Here is an 18,370-nt window from a genome sequence, read left to right on the forward strand (position 1 = left end):
TATATCCACAATGTTTTGCCAACATGTTTTGGCCTGATTAAATGCCCAACCGGGCCATTGGCCTTTTTCAGGGCTCATAAAATCTCTGCCTAGTATACATTGATACCATGCGCTCTCATACTGTATAAAGCTCTCATATGTGTTCTGGAAATGGTTAACCTACTGGAGTATATGATTTCAAAACAAGGGGGGAAACAGAACATATGTGCATTTAGATAAGCTTTATATTCTTATTCTTTAAAATGTCAAAGTTGCACCCCAATCAATGTGGACACTGCAAATCAAATACACTCAAAAGGGTTCCAAGTGTGTGGACTGTTTCACTGCAACCCAGCAAATGTGATCATGCAAGTGTCGAACAATCATTCTTCACATCCTACTTTAGATTAGGGTAGATAATTTAACTTGGTCATGGAGTAGTGGCACTTGCCTGCAGTCACACACTTACAGACACAATGAAGTAGTATTGTGGCTTTTAACAGAAGGTTCTCAATGGTCATTTGAATATTATGATATCCAACATAGAGAACGACACAAACACATTGGCATGCAAAAGTACTCACAAAACGTATAGGCTTGTTCATCCATTTCAAATAAACAGTTGCCCCCCACCACTTCAGCTCCATATCTATTGCATATCTTCAGGGTACCAGTTGCTTTGCAAATGAGTACTGTACATCTACCTCTGTATAAAAGTATCATATCCAGTGTTTCGGGGTGGCCTAGACACAGACACATGCTGTGCAATTCTAGGCTATCTCGCGCAGTGCCTGATGTTATCAACAATTGCCCAATGGAAATTTCATGGATTTTTCGATTCCGTAAAATCACAAGTAAAAGTAGTTTTTTTTTTTACAAGAACCATTACTATCAATTTGGTATACATCTCCTCATATGCGGGCCCCCTAGACATATACGGATATTGTGTGATTCAAGGCCTGCTCATGCAATGTCTAATCTTATAGACCTTTATTTTGCAAAAAACTCTTCTTGTTTTTTATTTTTTTAAAGAGTGATGCCAAAAGACCCGGAAAATTACCCCTTGCTGTTGGAGTAAACATAGTAGTTTAGGAAATCAAGGAAATAAGTCGCTCTGCCCCACATACCGCAAATGGTCAAAAGAAGTCTCAATTCATCTAGGTTTTTGTGAGGAACAAAAATATTAATATTTATTCCATGAAATTGACAAGCTTCTATGTAAAATGAACTGAGTTTACTTATCTTAGATAATAAAAATGTGTATCCGTTGGTGAAATGCACATTTCCATAAACTGTTAAGCTGATATTCTACAAACTGACTGCATTTCTGAAATGATTATCTTTGAGAACCTGTTGAGTTCAGGAGACATATCTTATTCTTCAACATTAGAGGGCTTTTACTGTTGAATTACTTGCATGGTGTGGCATTTCAGCATCTGTATTCATAAATATGTTTTGCATGTAAGCTACTGCTGTTGGAGCCCTGAGCACCTAAGACTGATGTGACCTGTCTAGTGCTCTGAGCTCCATGTAATTGAGAAGTAGCTTTGCTGTATGAACCCTAAGATTTGGCTGACAATGACCTGCGATTGTGAGGTCATGTGTCTGCCATGCCTCTTCCATTTGGAGTCTCCGTCATAAAATAGACTGAAAATCTACATCGAAGGGGCTGGATCGAAAAAGGAAGCAAAGAAAGACCTTGTATACAGGATTTTCTTAACTTCATGTGATACATCTAGGCCTTTATCCACTTATTAGAGGAAATTATGTTGATAAATTCATTATTTGGCCAATGTTTTTCAAAAGATGAGTCCCACAATCACGGGAGGAGGTAAGGCGTGCCGAGCACACCAGAGATTTATTAGAATAGTTAATGCGTGCCCTCACCAGAACTTTTGGATTTGTAGCCAGTTGATGTGAAAATTGTTCTGTAAAAAGCACCATTATACTGTGCTTTTTCTAGATCTTCTTTGGGGAAACCTGCTGCATGAAACTTGGTTCGCTCACTGTACTTGCTCAGTTCAATCGAAGACCCTATTTATGTGCCACCACTTTTAAAGTTCACAAGTTACCATTGCAAATCCCAGGACTTGAGGGACTCTTGAAATAGATCATGGTGGGCATATCTTGTCTGATGGGAAGCAGAATGGCATTGTTACATTTTGTAAATATGAATATTTATTTAAAGAGACTGGAGCATAGCATGAGGAGGAAGATACAATCTAATGAGGTTTACCAGGAGGGTTAGCCGGACGATAGAAAATCTGTTGAGCAAAGACATCAGAACCAAAATGTAGAAAGCGTCAGAGCATCTTACAGACGTGTGGCTAGTTACATTAGGCTTGAGACATACTGTAGAGATCCACCGAATGACTGGAGAAATTGCAGACAGTCCAACAAAATAGGATTGTAAAATGAAGTACTGGAATAGAGTGGGGACCAGCCTGAGTCCACTTCTGGAAGCTATTCCTAAGCTTTGTCCGGGATCTGGGCCATTTCCACTGAATATTACGAATGTGTCCTGGTCCACCCTGAGTGGGCTCATGCAGCCGGCACTGGAACGCAGTCCAGCAGTAAATGACTCACTTCATGGACAATCACTAATCTCTTTAGTCAGAGTTGTGTCCCATCCTGGGAGTGGTGGGAGGTCAAATGGAGCAGCACAGCTGGAAACTTGTTTCCAGATTCAGTAACAAACAATGGTACGCTCAGGTGTCACTTCACAATTTTGTAGGCAATAAAGTGAATTTTAAAAGTGTTTTTTGTCTAAAGCCTCTTGTATTAGAAAGAATGTGTGGTACTTTTGTGTATGTAATTACAACACTCATTCATATTGCGCATAATAGAAAGAGTATGTATGTATATGTAATTACCGCCCAAATAAACATTTTAGCAATTTTAAATTATGAAAAATTTAGTTAAAACCTGCATATTCAAACTGTCTTCCGTGTAACATGCAGATGTTTACAGTGGGATCATCATTTATGAGCCACTTTCTCATCAACTCTTTGAGCTAATGATTTAAACCTATGGCCAGATTATACAGGTATCTCTCCAAAAAGTGCTTTAAGTCCCTAAGCTATTTTACAATGCTGGCTATTTGCGACCAATTAAGATAGAATAGCTTTGCTGTCACTTTTTTCCACTTTGCCAATTTTTTGGGAGTTGAAGTATGTAAAAAGAAAAGGAGGACTGTAAGAGATCTGCTCTTTGTGGTTCTGCCCCCTTTCTGCCAAAATACCCAGGGGTTTATTTACAAGGTGGTTTGCGTCACTCTTTCAAGATGGTGCAAGAGCGACGCAAACCTTCGGTCAGATTTATGAAGCCATACATGGCCAATGTGCATGGCCTGGAGTGGCTCAATAAATCTGGAGTAAGGCAACGTAGCACAAATCGCTGCGTTGCCTTATTCTGCCATGGGAAGGCATTCCATAAGCTTTGCATGGGTGTTCCCACGAAACTCCCATCGTTTTTGAGGCATTCCCAGATTTACCAGAACTGGTAAATCTGGGAATGAGCCAAAAAGATGTGCCTTCCCAAGAGAAGCGTAACGAGGAGAAAATCCTAATTCCTCATCGTTCCATTCCTCTTTCTATGGTGGCTGTATTCTGCACCACACATAGATAAAGGCAGGGCCGGACTGGCCGTAGCGGGCACCGTGCAATCCCCCGGTGGGCCGCACGAGTGAAGGCCAGTTTTGGGCCCCTGGGGGCCATTTTTGTTACAGGGCCGTAGTTGCAGCATAGCTGCAAAATCTGCCCTGTAACAAAATCGTCCGAAAACCGGCCCTGGCAAAGAGCTTGGCGGCACCCCCAACCCCCCCACGGCGGCCGAGCACTTTGCCAGGGCCGGTTGTGGCTCCCAGTCCGGCCCTGGATAAAGGAATATGCCTCTCAGGATTGTTTTTGTACTGTAACATGCCCCTTCCTGCAGAAAAAGAATCCTGCATGCACCGCAGGCACCCTTTCACCTTGGTACAAGGGTGCGTGCATTGGCGCTAGGATGTCAAAAGGGCGCAAGTGCAGGGGAAATGGACAGGATTGTGCCGTATTGCCTTAAATACGGTGCATTCCTGCCCTTTCCCTGTTACGCAGCGCAGAAAGGTGTCTTGCTCCCCTGCAGTGCGTGACTATTTCACAATTAAGCCCCCAGTTTGTATTTTTCCGCCAAATTCTTTTTCTATTTCCAGCACATCAAGCCATGCCCGAGTTGCTGTGTCACATTAATGCACAAGATGCAGGGTCAGCCGCGAAGACTCCGTTTGCTGGCCATGGCCTCAATGTGTTCACCAGGGTGAACATTTATTAAGAATACACTGGGAAGAACAACGTGTTGACTTTCCGAAAATAAAAAGCGCGCATGTAAAGCCATTACACACCCCCAGGGGCTTTCTGCCGTCGAGTCATATTGAGCTGATGTGCTCTTCTTGACACTGCAGTTTCTTCAGCACCGAGTTGACATCAGGACAGTTGAAAGGAGAAAAACAGCTTTTAAGGAAATGTCTCACAACAGGGGGCTTGGCTGCCTTTTCCCCCATTTTGTGAAAAGCCATCTGTACTACCCAAGAGTGCTTTATTATACCACTAGAATGTTTGGTGCATCGAGGAAAGATATGCATTTTCACCGTAGTTGTTGTCACAACAGACGCAGGAAAATAAATACATGTTTTTCCACAGATGCTATTTTTAGGTTTGGCTTTAAAGGCAAGTTGTATAGGTGAAAGTAACCTCAAATAAACAATGTGGTTCTACCCAATTGTGATATAAAAAAATATTTTTCTGTATTTTGTTACTTTTAAATAGTGAATAATACAGCAGTGCCTTATGTGATGTCAATGAAGGCACTAAATGTTTTTAAAATACCCCTCACACACTATGAATTCCCATAGTGTCATGCTTCATCATGGGGGTCTTCCCGTCCCTCTACGGGGCGGGGCGTGCTTCGACCAATAAGTATATGGGAGCACTGTTGTTGGATGAAGGAATAATCTATGTGAAGACTATGTGTTAGGTGATGGTGAGTGTGATAGGGTTAGTGAGTGAATACAAAAAATTAAGAATCCTCTAGCTAGTGGAAAAAACAGACTTTATTCAATTCCCTAGCTGAGAATGTTAAAAATTGGGGTTGCGTAGGGGGTGTATGTCAATTAGATACTCCCTACTGGGTCAACATGTTTCGTAAGCAGTCCCCACTGCTTTACTCATCAGGACCTAAATATGTCCCTACTACACTCAAAATGTTGATAGGATTGTATGCCTATTCGCTTAATTTTAAGTCCTCCAAGAATGGAGAGTAATTAAAGGTACATTGACCTTTGTTGATTGGAAATAGCGTTTCTTTGGTATCTGCAAAGATAAAAGCATGAATGAAAAACAACCCGTGAGTTGTTCATGTAAACACATCTCCATACTGTGAATTTTATACTAGCTGAAAGAGAAATGGTGATATATTTTTCTTTTGCTGTAATCGAATGATTCATATTTCATTGGTTATTCTGGCTTCTTATTTGGCCAGCACATGCGTTTACACATTTGCATTCTTTCCTATTCCTTTGCCACGGAGCGTGATATATTTTCCTGTGAATAAATGTTGGGTTTGTTCCGCCAACAAATTATCAAAGACCAAATCGCAATGTGCGAAATATACTCGCTTTTTCATTCATAGTTGCCAACACACACATTCATACATCTACTTTCAACAAAGCTCATCGTTTTTTGTATACATAATAATAGCCATCTGACTCAGTTGTTTGGTAAGAAAACGGTTATTTTGCAAACTGGTAGCACATATGAGTTCGCAAGGACATACTGACAATCATGTTGCACTCCGTAAACTTGTGGTAGCTGGTTACGTGTGGTATATTTACGTAACAAAATGAATACATACTTCGTTTGGGATGATTATCCGATTTCATGAGCTGGCATCGGGGAAAGGGGGGGGCCTTCTACCAAACACTGTGGGTAAGGTGAAATACATTTAGAAGGGTGATTGCCGATAACGTAATGTTGTTATTACTTTCGCTGGAGCGAAAAGGGGGTATCTCAAGCGATGCCTTCTTTAGAGACTTAGGCTGGTTGTACTTACATTTTGGAGAATCTCTCCTCACCTCAGCTTCCCACCGTGCTGCTCCGTTCAGCGCCTGCTTAGTTCTGAGGTTTATTTAAACCAAACATGTTGCCGGAAGCGGCGCGTCGAACAACAAAATGAGCTAGTGCGCGTTCTTTTTACAAAATGGCTACTCGTTTTGGGATAGTTGTTTACTAAATGTGTACTCACTTCCTGGTATGTCTCTGTTACTCATACCAGGTTGAGAAAACGAAAGACTAGAACTAGTTTCTCCAAAATAAATATCTACCAGATATGTAGGATGTCACTTAGGAATGTCAGATATCTACCAGATATGTAGAATGTAACTTAAGAAAAAGTGGTAGATTCTTTGAGAAATCGATAAAGTTTTGTTTGAGTTGACTGTAATTCTTTTCTAATAGTTCGTGTTTTCAACTCGGTTAGTCTCTATTGATTGGCTGTATGAACAAAACGGGGGAGTGGTTGTTATAGGGCAGAGAACCTGTTGTGATGAAAACCAACCGATATTTATGAAGTAGTTTTTTAGGAATAGTAATTTTCATGTGTGGAACGTTTTCACAAGGATTTAGTTGTTAATTGAAAGTAACCTCAGCCTTGTCAGGATTCAAAGGTGTGTCCTACAGATCACTACATGTAAAGCACCAAGCATTCGACTTTTTTGACGTTGTGGTGGTGATACGGGCTTCGTCTTATTTACAAGACAGCGTTAACCCACTTAACGTAGCCTTAAGCTGCCTTGTAATTAAGGCCCCTTTTCATGCAATAGTTAGCGTGAAACGGGTGGGCAATGGATGTTGCGGGGGGGGGGTTCTGCCGCAAGAACCATTGATTTTGACGCTGCCCCATATTTACAAGGGTGGCGTAAATATGGGGCAGTGCCAAAATTAAGACTAGGGAAAACCTAGTCTTTAAAGGGCGCAACGAGGAGAAATGCATTATTTCTTCTTGTTTTTGCTGTTTTTTATGTGTGCTGCATTGTGCAACAGCAAAACGCCATACATGACAAGCCCGTAATCACATTGCCGTGAGGGGAATGGCCATCAACACAGTGAACTCCGAGTCCCACCACCACCCACGCACTCATCCTGCGCCCAGAGGCGCATAAGTGCAGCGGTGGGCTCCCGCAGCGTGGGACGTGCGCAGGCGTGCCCGGACGATGCCCGGGCCAAGGGCGGGCCCGTCTGCGCCCGTCCAAAACCGGTCGAGGTTGGGCTGGGCCACCCCTCTTCGAAGCAGCATCTGGAATCAGTGTCAAGATGGGTGAGTGACCCATTTTCTCAACAATAACCTCATTGGGTTTATACTGTCTTGATACCTACATAACCCCACCACGACCACCAAGTATGGGAAAACGCACTACGCTACCATCAGCACACCCATTAACTGCTAGCATCGGCAGTATGCTTTAAAGGGTGTTCAGTATTGTTTCAGGTGAAATAGAACTTACAGAGCGGCGCCTGTCCTTGGATATTGAGGGGAGGACGGCTATTTGAAATCTTAGAGGTGCTCCTGTAGACCACACTCCAGAATTACCTTTGCCCCAACTCCGCGGGCCTGAAATTGATAAATCCTCTACTGCAAGTGGGAGCATTGGCGAGCCGGACACAATTGAATCAGCCGAGCTGCAATCGGTCATTATTAGTGCCACATCTGTAAGAATCCCTGCAGCTAAACGGAAGAGAAAGAATTTGAAACCCTCTAGCACTAAAAGGAAGCAGCCCACTCGCACCACCACCGCACGAACATGTCTTTCTGCTTGGATACAACCATCTTTAATTAATGACAATGACAACCGAGAAGTTTTTGACTCTCTTGTGACATCACTAACAACAAAGCTGAGCTGTTCAATTAGCACTCAGACTGAGGCAACACCTTGTATAGAGATCTCCGGGGACACTGTTGTCGCACTAGCTGATAAACAAGTTAATTAACTCTTGGAGAAAAACCTTGCCTCACTTAAGGCTTGCATAGACAACTTGGCTTTAATCATAGGAGGGGTTGGTCATCCAGTAGGGAACGTACAAATGTCCACTACTGCCAAGGGAGGAGGTGGGGGCACTAAGAGTGTAACAAAGAGCACACGACTCACGTCCCACTTGGAATTCAACCCCCTTTAGTTAGAGCTATCCCCTCTGCAAGTAACCCACGTGTGTCACCAGATCAAACTCTGACCTGCCCCAAATTAACCCTAGGCAAGCATGGCAGTGTTCCTACTGGTATTCACTCCACCACCACACATACCCATCTTAGACAAGAGAATGCACATGGCCTGAGTAGACCTAACAGAGCAGTTCAGAACCAATTGATTGGCAGCTCTAGTAGTAACGTTTTATCCATCACAAATAGTAATCCCCTGGCAGCAAACCAAGATGTTCTGAGCCTGCCGCCTACTGCATGGCCCTATGTGCTGGTCTTGGCAGGAGTACCAACATTAAAAAAGGACCAGCATGAGTCATGGGTTCAATTACACAATAAATGCGCAGACTGGCTAACATGGAATAAGAGCTTCAAGGTATCTGATCTGAAGGATATCATTATGGTACGCAGAGTTGGGTGGGTTGGCGCATCTATGAAGAACATCGAAGGTGACTGCATTGTAATTAATTTCCGCAGGCCAGCTTTGGTGAGACACTTATTAAGGTCCTGTGAGTTTGAAACATTTAAGAGCTCCAACATATGCTCACTACCTCTTGGTTATTTTTATAAGCCAATCCACAAGCCCTGTCAATCAATCAATACATCAGATCATTTGTAAAGCATGCTACTCACCCGTGGGGGTCTCAAGGCGCTGGGGGGGGGATGCTGCTACTGCTCAAATAGCCAGGTCTTGAGTAGTCTTCTGAAGGTTAGGGGGTCCTGGGTCTGCTGTAGGAGGATGGGGAGGGTGTTCCAGGTCTTGGCGGCGAGGTGGGAGAACGATCTGCCGCCAGAGGTCGCTCTTCGGATGCGAGGGACGGTGGTGAGGGAGAGGTCGGCAGAGCGGAGCTGGCGGTTGGGGGTGTAAAAGGTGAGATGTCTGTTGAGGTATGCTGGTCCGGTGTCGTGGAGTGCCTTGTGTGCGTGGGTGAGGAGCTTGAAGGTGATCCTCTTGTTGACAGGGAGCCAGTGCAGGTCTTTCAGGTGGGGTGTGATGTCGCTGCGGCGGGGGATGTCGAGGACCAGGCGTGCAGAGGCATGCAGAATGCGTTGTAGTCGTTTCAGGAGTTTGGCTGAGGCTCCTGCGTAGAGGGCATTTTCGTAGTCCAACCTGCTGCTGACGAGGGCCTGGGTGACCGTTCTTGTTTCGGTGGGGATCCACCTGTAGATCTTGCGGAGCATGCGGAGGGTGTTGAAGCAGGAGGACGAGACGGCGTTGACCTGCTTTGTCATGGAGAGAGTAGAGTCGAGGATGAATCCCAGGTTGCGTGCGTGGTCGGTGGGTGTCAGGGCTGTTCCCAGTGCGGTCAGTCACCATGAGTTGTCCCAGGCCGCGGGGGTGGAGCCGAGGATGAGGACTTCTGTCTTGTCCGAGTTTAGCTTCAGGCGGCTGTTCTTCATCCATTCGGTGACGGCTTTCATTCCTTCGTGGAGGTTGGTTTTGACGGTGAGGGGGTCCTTGGTGAGGGATAGGATCAGCTGGGTGTCGTCGGCGTAGGAGATGATGTTGAGGTCATGCAGTCAGGCGATGTGGGCGAGTCCCAATGTGACTCCTTCAACTCACAGCTCTAATAGGTTTCAGGCACTATCTGGTTTAGACACACAAGACTGACTACCTTCTCCTGCGGTAGCATTCATCCCCACAGACAGTTCTCTTCGTACTACAGAGGCGGAAGCGCCTGGCTCTGACATTAGTCCCTCCGATACCACTGATGTTAGTGCCCCCAAACCCACTGCACCCTGCCCTCAAACTCACTTAGCGTGGGCTAACTTAGTTAATTCCTGCTCCACTCTGACCATCGCTGACGATGCTATGACAAAGGTTCTTTCTTGGAATATAGCTGGCCTAAGGTCAAAAAAGGGTGACACTTCCTGGGAACATTTCCTTGCCACACACCACATTATTGCCCTACAAGAAACATGGGAGCCCACTGACCATTTCTATTTAGACGGATTTATATCATTCTGCAAACTTGCTACTTCATCAAATAAGGGTAGAGCTAGGGGTGGTCTTCGTTTAATGTTTAGTTTCAAACTTTCTTATAGTGCCAAATTGAATGACTCTTGTTCACCCCATGTTCTAGCTGTGGAATTGTCAGGGAAGAACTTACCAACCCTGTTAGTGGTACATTTTTATAATTCTTTCACTAGAACCCACAAGATTGAGCATCTAATGGCACTAGAGGGTTTCTTAGCATGCTACGGTGAAGGAACAGAAGCTTACTATGATATACTAATTCTGGGAGATTTTAACATTCTTATCTGCCCCCTTAATTGTTTAGCAATGCTGTAGGAGGAAGACGGCTTGCAGGGGCATAATCACTTTGATCATACTCCATCTGGTACCTTCCTAGAAGGCCTCCTATCAGCTTACAACTTGAATTGCCTACAACAATCAGATAGGTCAGCATTGGAATCCACCAATGTGGGGCATGGCTGTCAAGGCATAATTGTCCATATTCTGCTTTCCTCCCCGTTAACATCGGTGGTAAGGAGCCTAAGTGTCACCTGGAATTGCTTTAGCGACCACAATCCATTGATATTGGATCTTCACCTTCAAGATACCCTCAAGGGAAGGGTCATGAGTCAAGCTACTAACATAAACCTTAGCCTTAAAGACCAAGCACATAGAGTGAGGTGGGAAAGGATAACTCCCATAAGCTTTATTGATAACCTGTACGCTACCCGTGCCTCGGAGTTCAAAGTGTGTCTAGATCAGGAATCTCATGTTAGATCCATTTTAGATGCCTTTGAACTAATCGCTAAACAGGTTGCTTTTAATGTATCCACTACGACTAGAGCAAGGTCTCCAAAACTACAAAGGTGGTTTGACGATACCTGCGTGGCTACCCATAAGGAGCTCATGCAGGCCCTTAAGCAAAAACTGAGGGAGGCAACTTTAATTAAGAATAGCAGGAAGGCCTACAAACTTGCAGTCCAGTGCAGGAAAACACAGTTGAGGGAGATGGCCTAGGAGGACCTTACATCATTTGTGGAAATGGGATGCACACCATGCTTTCTCTTCTATTCAAACTTGTCATGTAAATTCCTTACTTAGCATGCAAACAGGTACAGTACCTGCCCTTGTGACCCCAATCGAATACAACATCATAGAAAGGGGTGTGAATTCGCCCCCACCTGTTGCACAACTCTACTGCGCTGTGTTGGTTTTCGTTATACTTTCACTTTCAACCATCTTTTCCTTATATTCCTTCTCTTTTATTCCTCATTTTCACATCCTTTTAATTATAGTTCATCCACACGTGGACTTGTATTGCAATTTTGCAAATTTCTAATGTTTACAATGTGTCCATCCGGACCTCTTTACATGAACACGACTGCTGCACAGTTCGTTGAAGGCAGTGTTTATTCACAAAAAAAACAATGCATTTCGGGCTAAAATCGCCCTTTGCCAGGGGTCTCTAAAATCACAATGAAACAATAATCACTTTAAATTGCATGATTTTACTTCTGGCACAAAATATTCATCATCACATGTTACTGTGTACTTTATCAGCATTACCTCTTCACATCACGTTATACTAAAGTGTTCCCTCCATAGAACAATAGATAGACGCCATGAATAGTCACCCTCCATTCACTTAGCAAGTCGATGTTTCCCTTTCCCTAGAACCCGTAGTTCCCTCTATTTTTATAAAAACAATCATATTTCCCCACTTGATAACAACATTCCTCGCTCGCATTACCCGTAGTTTCTTCATTCTCTTCCCCTCACATCCTTCTCCCTTATTTCCAACGCCATTCCTACCCTCCATATTCCACACAATCCAGCTCTCACCCACAAGACTTTCCCACTGACTGCCTCCTTGTATAAGTTGATATCCTCAAGTTCTTATATTCACACGCTGTCCTTAATTCACCCACTTTCTTTATACCCATAGGCAAACTGTCAACCTCACATATGTATTCATACCTGCCACGAGCATTTAAAATCTCCCATCCATGTCTTCCAACCAGAAGTCTTTCGTATCGGTCCCCCACCCTAATTTAACCAAATGCTCCCGCCCTAGGAGGAGCTTAGCCAAGCCAGCGTGCTGGCCAATAGCTCTAAATTCGGGTCTGTTGGTAAAATTTACAGTGATGCCAATTTAGGGAATTCCGTGAGACAAACCGTTCTCGGATTAGTATGTTCCCCCCTTATTTTTAACATGGACGAAGTCTACAAAGCCATCATTTCAACCTCAGGTGGAAAGGCACCCGGCCCTGATGGATACAGGCTGACCTTTATAAGGCAGACCCAAAAGTTTGGGCCAAGATCTTATCACACGTTTTTAACGCAGCTTGTGTGTCCAGTTTTCCTTTATTATGGGCAAAGGCGGTCATCTTTCTCATTTTTAAAAAGGGCGCAAGGGATGACCTGGCATGTTATAGAACAATTTCGCTCCTTGATCCTGCGGCAAAAAATATGCGAAAAGTAGTTTTGGAGCGCATAACAGCCTGGCTTGATCATGTTCACATCGTCTCTAACCTCCAATATGGCTTTAGTCAGAGGAAAGGGACCTTGGATCAATGCCTCAGCCTTGGCGATTGGGAAGTATACTGTTATGTAAATGTCAATGTCAAATGTTTTTGTAGAGCGCGCATATCACCAGACGGTCTCAGGGCGCTTTGCAACCAAAGACAAAAGGAAAGTACAGTAACTATAATGCTCAAGCCTGAATTTAATGGGCAAAGAGCCAAGTCTTAAGTTTCCTACGGAAAAGTAAGTGGTTAGTTATAGACGTTAATTCCAAGGGAAGTTTATTCCACAGTAGAGGGGCAAGATAAGAGAAAGATCGGCCACCATTACGTACCGTCCGGATGCAAGGCTGAGCAAGAAAAAATCTAGAGCTAGACCGCAGAGAGCGTCCAGGAACATACCATTGAAGTTTTTTAGCAAGATACAATGGACCTGCTCCATGCATTACCTTGTGGGTGAGACTAAGAATTTTAAAACGCCCTCTTTGGCGAACAGAGAGCCAATGCAGGATTTCAAGAGTAGGGGCAGAGGGAGACCAAGGGGGAAGATTAAGAACCAGTCTGGCGGCCGTGTTTTGAAGAATCTGAAGCTTGCAAAGCAAGTCTTGATTGAGCCCAGTAAACAGGGCATTACCATAGTCCAGACGGCTTATTAGAAGACCCTGAACCAAAGGTTTCCTAGTTTCCAAAGGTAGCCACTTAAAGATCTTCCGTAGCATACGCATAATCCCAAAACAGGTCCCAAGCACCTGATTTATATGGGTCTTCAGGGACAAAGAATTGTCAATCGTAATGCCCAGATTACGCACTGCTTGCTTAGGCTGGGGACAGATGCCCAACTCTTCCGGCCACCAGTCACTGGACCAAAGCTGTTTTGCTTTTCCGAATAGGATAACCTACGTCTTACCGCCATTTAGTTGAAGCTTATTCAGGTTCATCCAATCATTGATCCGGATCATACAGCTTTTAAAACAGATTTGCACATCAGCTTGATCCGATTTACAGGTGACAAGCAGCTGAGTGTCATCGGCGTAAGAAATAGTTTCAAATCCGTAAGTCCTAATAATGTCAGCTAAAGGTGTTAAGTAGACATTAAATAACATAGGGCTAAGAATGGAACCCTGAGGAACCCTGACTGTAACTGGGTATGTGTTGGAAGCAATACCGTTGACAGATACCGTAGTAAAACGGTCTGCAAGGTAGTTCTCAAACCAATTGAGGGCCTTCCCTCTGATACCCACCTCCCACAGACGAAGTTTAAGAATGCTGTGGGAGACGGTATCGAAAGCTGCAGACAGGTCCAGAAGGACCAGAATTGCAGATTCTTGATGGTCCAATGCTAGCCTGATATTATCCACTACTTAGATAACTGCAGTCTCAGTACTATGAGACGCACAAAAGCCAGATTGTGAGGGATCAAGTAGCCTATTTGTCTCAAGAAAGACAGTCAAACGTTTATTCACTAAAAATTCCAAAACCTTCCCAAAGTAAGGGAGCAGAGAAATGGGATGATAATTAACAGGCAGACTGGGGTCAGCTCGAGGTTTTTTAAGTATGGGCTTAACCAGTGCATTTTTCCATTTACGAGGGAGAGTGGCTTGATTCAGAGATAAATTAAAAACTGTTGTAAGAGCATCCGCAAATAGAGGTAAAATTTTAGCACAGGCGCGAGGGGGAAAAGGATCGGCAGGGGAGCCAGATTTAATCCTTCCTAGACTTTCAGAGACTTCACAACTTGTTATGGGTTCAAATTCAGTAAGGAAGAGAGGACTGTTGGGTTCCATAAGCGAGAGCGATTCACTGGTATTTATAGTAAGGCAACTATGGGTGATTTCTGCAGACGGAAATGAAGCATAGATAGCTTTAATCTTATTATCAAAAAACAGTGAAATAGAATCAACCCACTCCTGAGTAGGCACACAAGAAGATTGTTCAATCGTAGGAACGGTGAATTCCTTTAATATTTTGAATAATTCTTTGCTCGAGTGTTCCACATTGTTAATGCGCTGTGTGAGGTAAGCCTTTTTTGCGGATTTAATATTGTTAATATAAATTGAGTGGAGCTGTTTGTACTTCCTACGGTGTTCTTCAGATTTGGATTTCCTCCACTGACGTTCGGCTACCCGACTTTGTTGTTTATAACCTTTTAATGAGGCCGAGAACCAAGGAGAGGCTTTGTTTTTTATTTGTACCTTAGTGGCTGGAAGGACTATATCCAAAGCTTTTAATATAGAGGACTCCAAATTGCAAGCAGCGGATTCTAACGCATCAGCCTTCTTGCCACGTAATAAAGGCTCAAAATGGGACAAAAAGGTATCCATAGAAAGTTTGCGCCAAGGCCGAATCCAAATACTACCTTTAGGGCTCATTTTGCTAGAGGTCTTTATGGGCATGCTAAATTGAAGAGTAGAATGATCAGTCCATAGGACAGGACAAGGAGATTCGATATTAAAATTCAGAGAGTTAGTAAATACTAAGTCTAAAGTGTGGCCCGCTAAATGAGTAGGTCCAATCACCTGCTGTATGAGTCCCAAAGTGAGCATTGCATCGAATAGGAGGGCAGAATCTGAATCTGACAATAATTCTGCGTGATAGTTAAAATCACCAAGTAAAATAAAATAGTCTGCTGCTAAAACATAAGGTACGTTAGCTTCTAGCAGCCGATTAGCAATATCCGCCTTGGGACCAGGGGGTCTATAAATCAGGGCCCCATTCCATGATTCCGGACCAGGCGTATCAATAGAAAAAATTAAAATTTCTAGCTTGATAGAGAAAAGGGAATCTAATACGCAAATCTTTAAAGGGGCCACTGTTGCAACCGCAATGCCTCCGCCTCTTCCAGTTTTCCTATTGAGTCGAGTCAAATGATATTGGGAGGGAAACGCAGTGCCTACACTCACTGACGAAGAGTCCTGGAGCCAGGTCTCAGTAATAAAACATATCCCCGGCTGTTACCAAGGGAAGGGACTTACATCTGGCTTTTATGGACCTAACCTCATCCTTCGACCTTGTCAATAGGTCTAAGCTGTGGTTGATCCTTCGCAACATGGGGCTAGATGCTGATCTGATCTCCTTCCTGGCTACCGCCCATGATAACACAACAGCTGCGGTACGATTTAATGAAGATGGGAGCCTGAATGACTCGTTGGCAGTAAGAAGAGAGGTTCGGCAGGGATGCATATTGGCTCCTTTGCTGTTCACCCTCTACATTAACAAACTGGGGGACTCCTTAACATCTTGTTGTAAAGATACACCAAGAGCTGGCACTAAAATGATTCCCGCACTTCTGTACGCTGATGACGCGGTTATAGCGTCCAGAACAGCAAGGGGGCTGCAATTACTTTTGAACTGTTTTATAGATTTTATGGACTCTTTGGACTTAATTACCAATTTAAAAAATGACATGCCATGACCATAGGCTCCCGGAAGGCGGCCAAGGCCAAATTCTACTGTAAGGGGGCTGAGTTAACAAAAGTGTCTACGTTCCCATACTTAGGGGTACTATTCGACGACCAACGCTCATTGTGCGCCCAACGCGCAAAAAAAATAATGTTTTAGCCAGAGCAGCAGGGGCTACATTAGATTTTGCAAAAAGCATTGGGTCGAAGCCGTTTCCTGCGCTTTTGAAGGTCTATAATGTGAAGTGTATCCCCATGGCCACATACGGCAGCGACATCTGGGGCTATATGGATGTGAAAGAAATCAAAGTGGCCGAAAATAATGTTATTGGCAAACTTCTCTTGGTCCCTGTAGCCACCCCGATTTTTAATTTACACGAGGAACTGGGGGTGGATTATATCTCAGACCAGATTGTGGTTGCGCCGCTCTTACGTTGGTTGAGAATCTGGGCTCAACCAACCCTAAATTTAAATCAACTGATCATCTTAGACTGTCTAGTCCTAGAGAAGGCCTTACACATTTCCTGGCTGAAATATATTAAGGATCAGACAGAGAATCTTGGCTGCCCTGTTCTGTTTTTGACCCCCACGCCTCTGGGTAAGACTGCTATTAGAGTTTTTAAACAGCAGTTTTCAGATAGACGCCAAGGTCTTACGGAGGGGAATGAACTAATCAAACCCTCAGTGAGAAGGTTTGTTACACTGAGCCTGGGCCAGCAGATGCAACCATATTTATCTTATGTAAACAAAGCTTACCATCTCTTTGTTCTGACCAGATTTCGATTGAATATAGTTGCCTGGTTACTGGCTTTTCCCAAGGGCTACTCCAAACCTGATTCATTAAAACCCTGTCCATGCGACAATTTTTCTGAGCAAGACACTCTCCACCTAATGTTTTTCTGCACTCATTATGATTCTCTGCGCAGGAAGTTTATTCTCCCCTTGCTCAGAGGCTGCAATTTTGTTCAAGTGAGGCCGGCTCTGATTTATTTACAAATGCTAGCCTCACCTATAGTCTGTGCCGGGGTGACAAGTTTTTTTAATTGGGGCTATTAGACACAGGAATAGGCTGCCGTCAAGCTAGCTTTTCTAGATATCGTGGCAGCGCAAATATGTCTCTTTGCTAAATACTGTAATATAATTTTGACGAGACAATATGTTTGCCTCCAAGATGCTCTCGTATTATTCTTATCATCTTATTAACTTACGGCTACTATGGAAGGTGAATGTATGGCTACTTTACCATGCTATGTTGTAATCATGCATTCTCACTACTAAGATGAATTGTGTTATAATGGGTTGTCCTATTTTTAAACGAATACTCCTCTCATGAATTTTATGATGTCTATTTTAAACTGAATGTTTCCTTTTTTGTTGTTGTTGAATTTTCTGTTAACTTGAGTTTTAGATCGATTGTCCCTCTGTGTTATGGAGAAACTGTTTATTTAATTCTTGCATATGCTTGCACATAACTGTCAAAGAGACGGACGACTGATCCTTTTGCTAAGGTTTTTAAGATTATTGATCATGGTATAGGCTTTTATGCTGTTTTACAGAATGTTTTGCTGTGTACTTTTACGGCTTTAATCAGCCGAATAAAGTTGATTTTGACTTGACTTGATTGTTTATGTGCAGGAAGGTGTCCCTTCCTGCACATAAACAATGATTTAAAAAAAGGTGAGTTGCAACTTCTATGTGTGCTGCACAAAGCAGCACACATAGAAGTTATAAATCGCCATTTGAGATTATGTGCAGGAATGGACACCTTCCTGCACATAAACAATCATTTCCCACAAAGCAGGCACCCTTGCACTATGGTGCAAGGGTGCCTGCAGTGGGGCTAGCCAGCTCAATTTAGTGCCAGCGCAGGGGGAAACGCAGGGCTGCACTGTATTGTTGTGAATATGGTGCAGCTCTGCGTTTCAGAAGTGGCGGAGCTCGGAGTTAAGCCATGAAGGCTAACACCACGCTCCGTCACTTCTTTCTACATACACCCCTTAGTTTCTTAACCCCTTCGGTGCTCATGACGGAACGGTTCCGTCATGAGCCACGGTTGAGCTGTGCTCATGACGGAACCGTTCCGTCATGACCACGCCCGCGCAAGAAACCGTCAGCACAGCGGCGGAATTTGCGCAGCATGGAAGGGGTTAAATGTCTCTGCTCACTTTTTTCCCCCTCTGGCACTCTTCTTTAGAGATTTTGATTATACTAAAATTCTCTCTAAATATTTTTTTAATTGCAGTTTTATATAGCGCAGACTCAGCCCGAAGGTAATGGAGGTCTTTACATGA

This window comes from Triturus cristatus, chromosome 2_2 (genome assembly GCF_964204655.1).
Source record: "Triturus cristatus chromosome 2_2, aTriCri1.1, whole genome shotgun sequence".
NCBI classification, from domain to species: domain Eukaryota; kingdom Metazoa; phylum Chordata; class Amphibia; order Caudata; family Salamandridae; genus Triturus; species Triturus cristatus.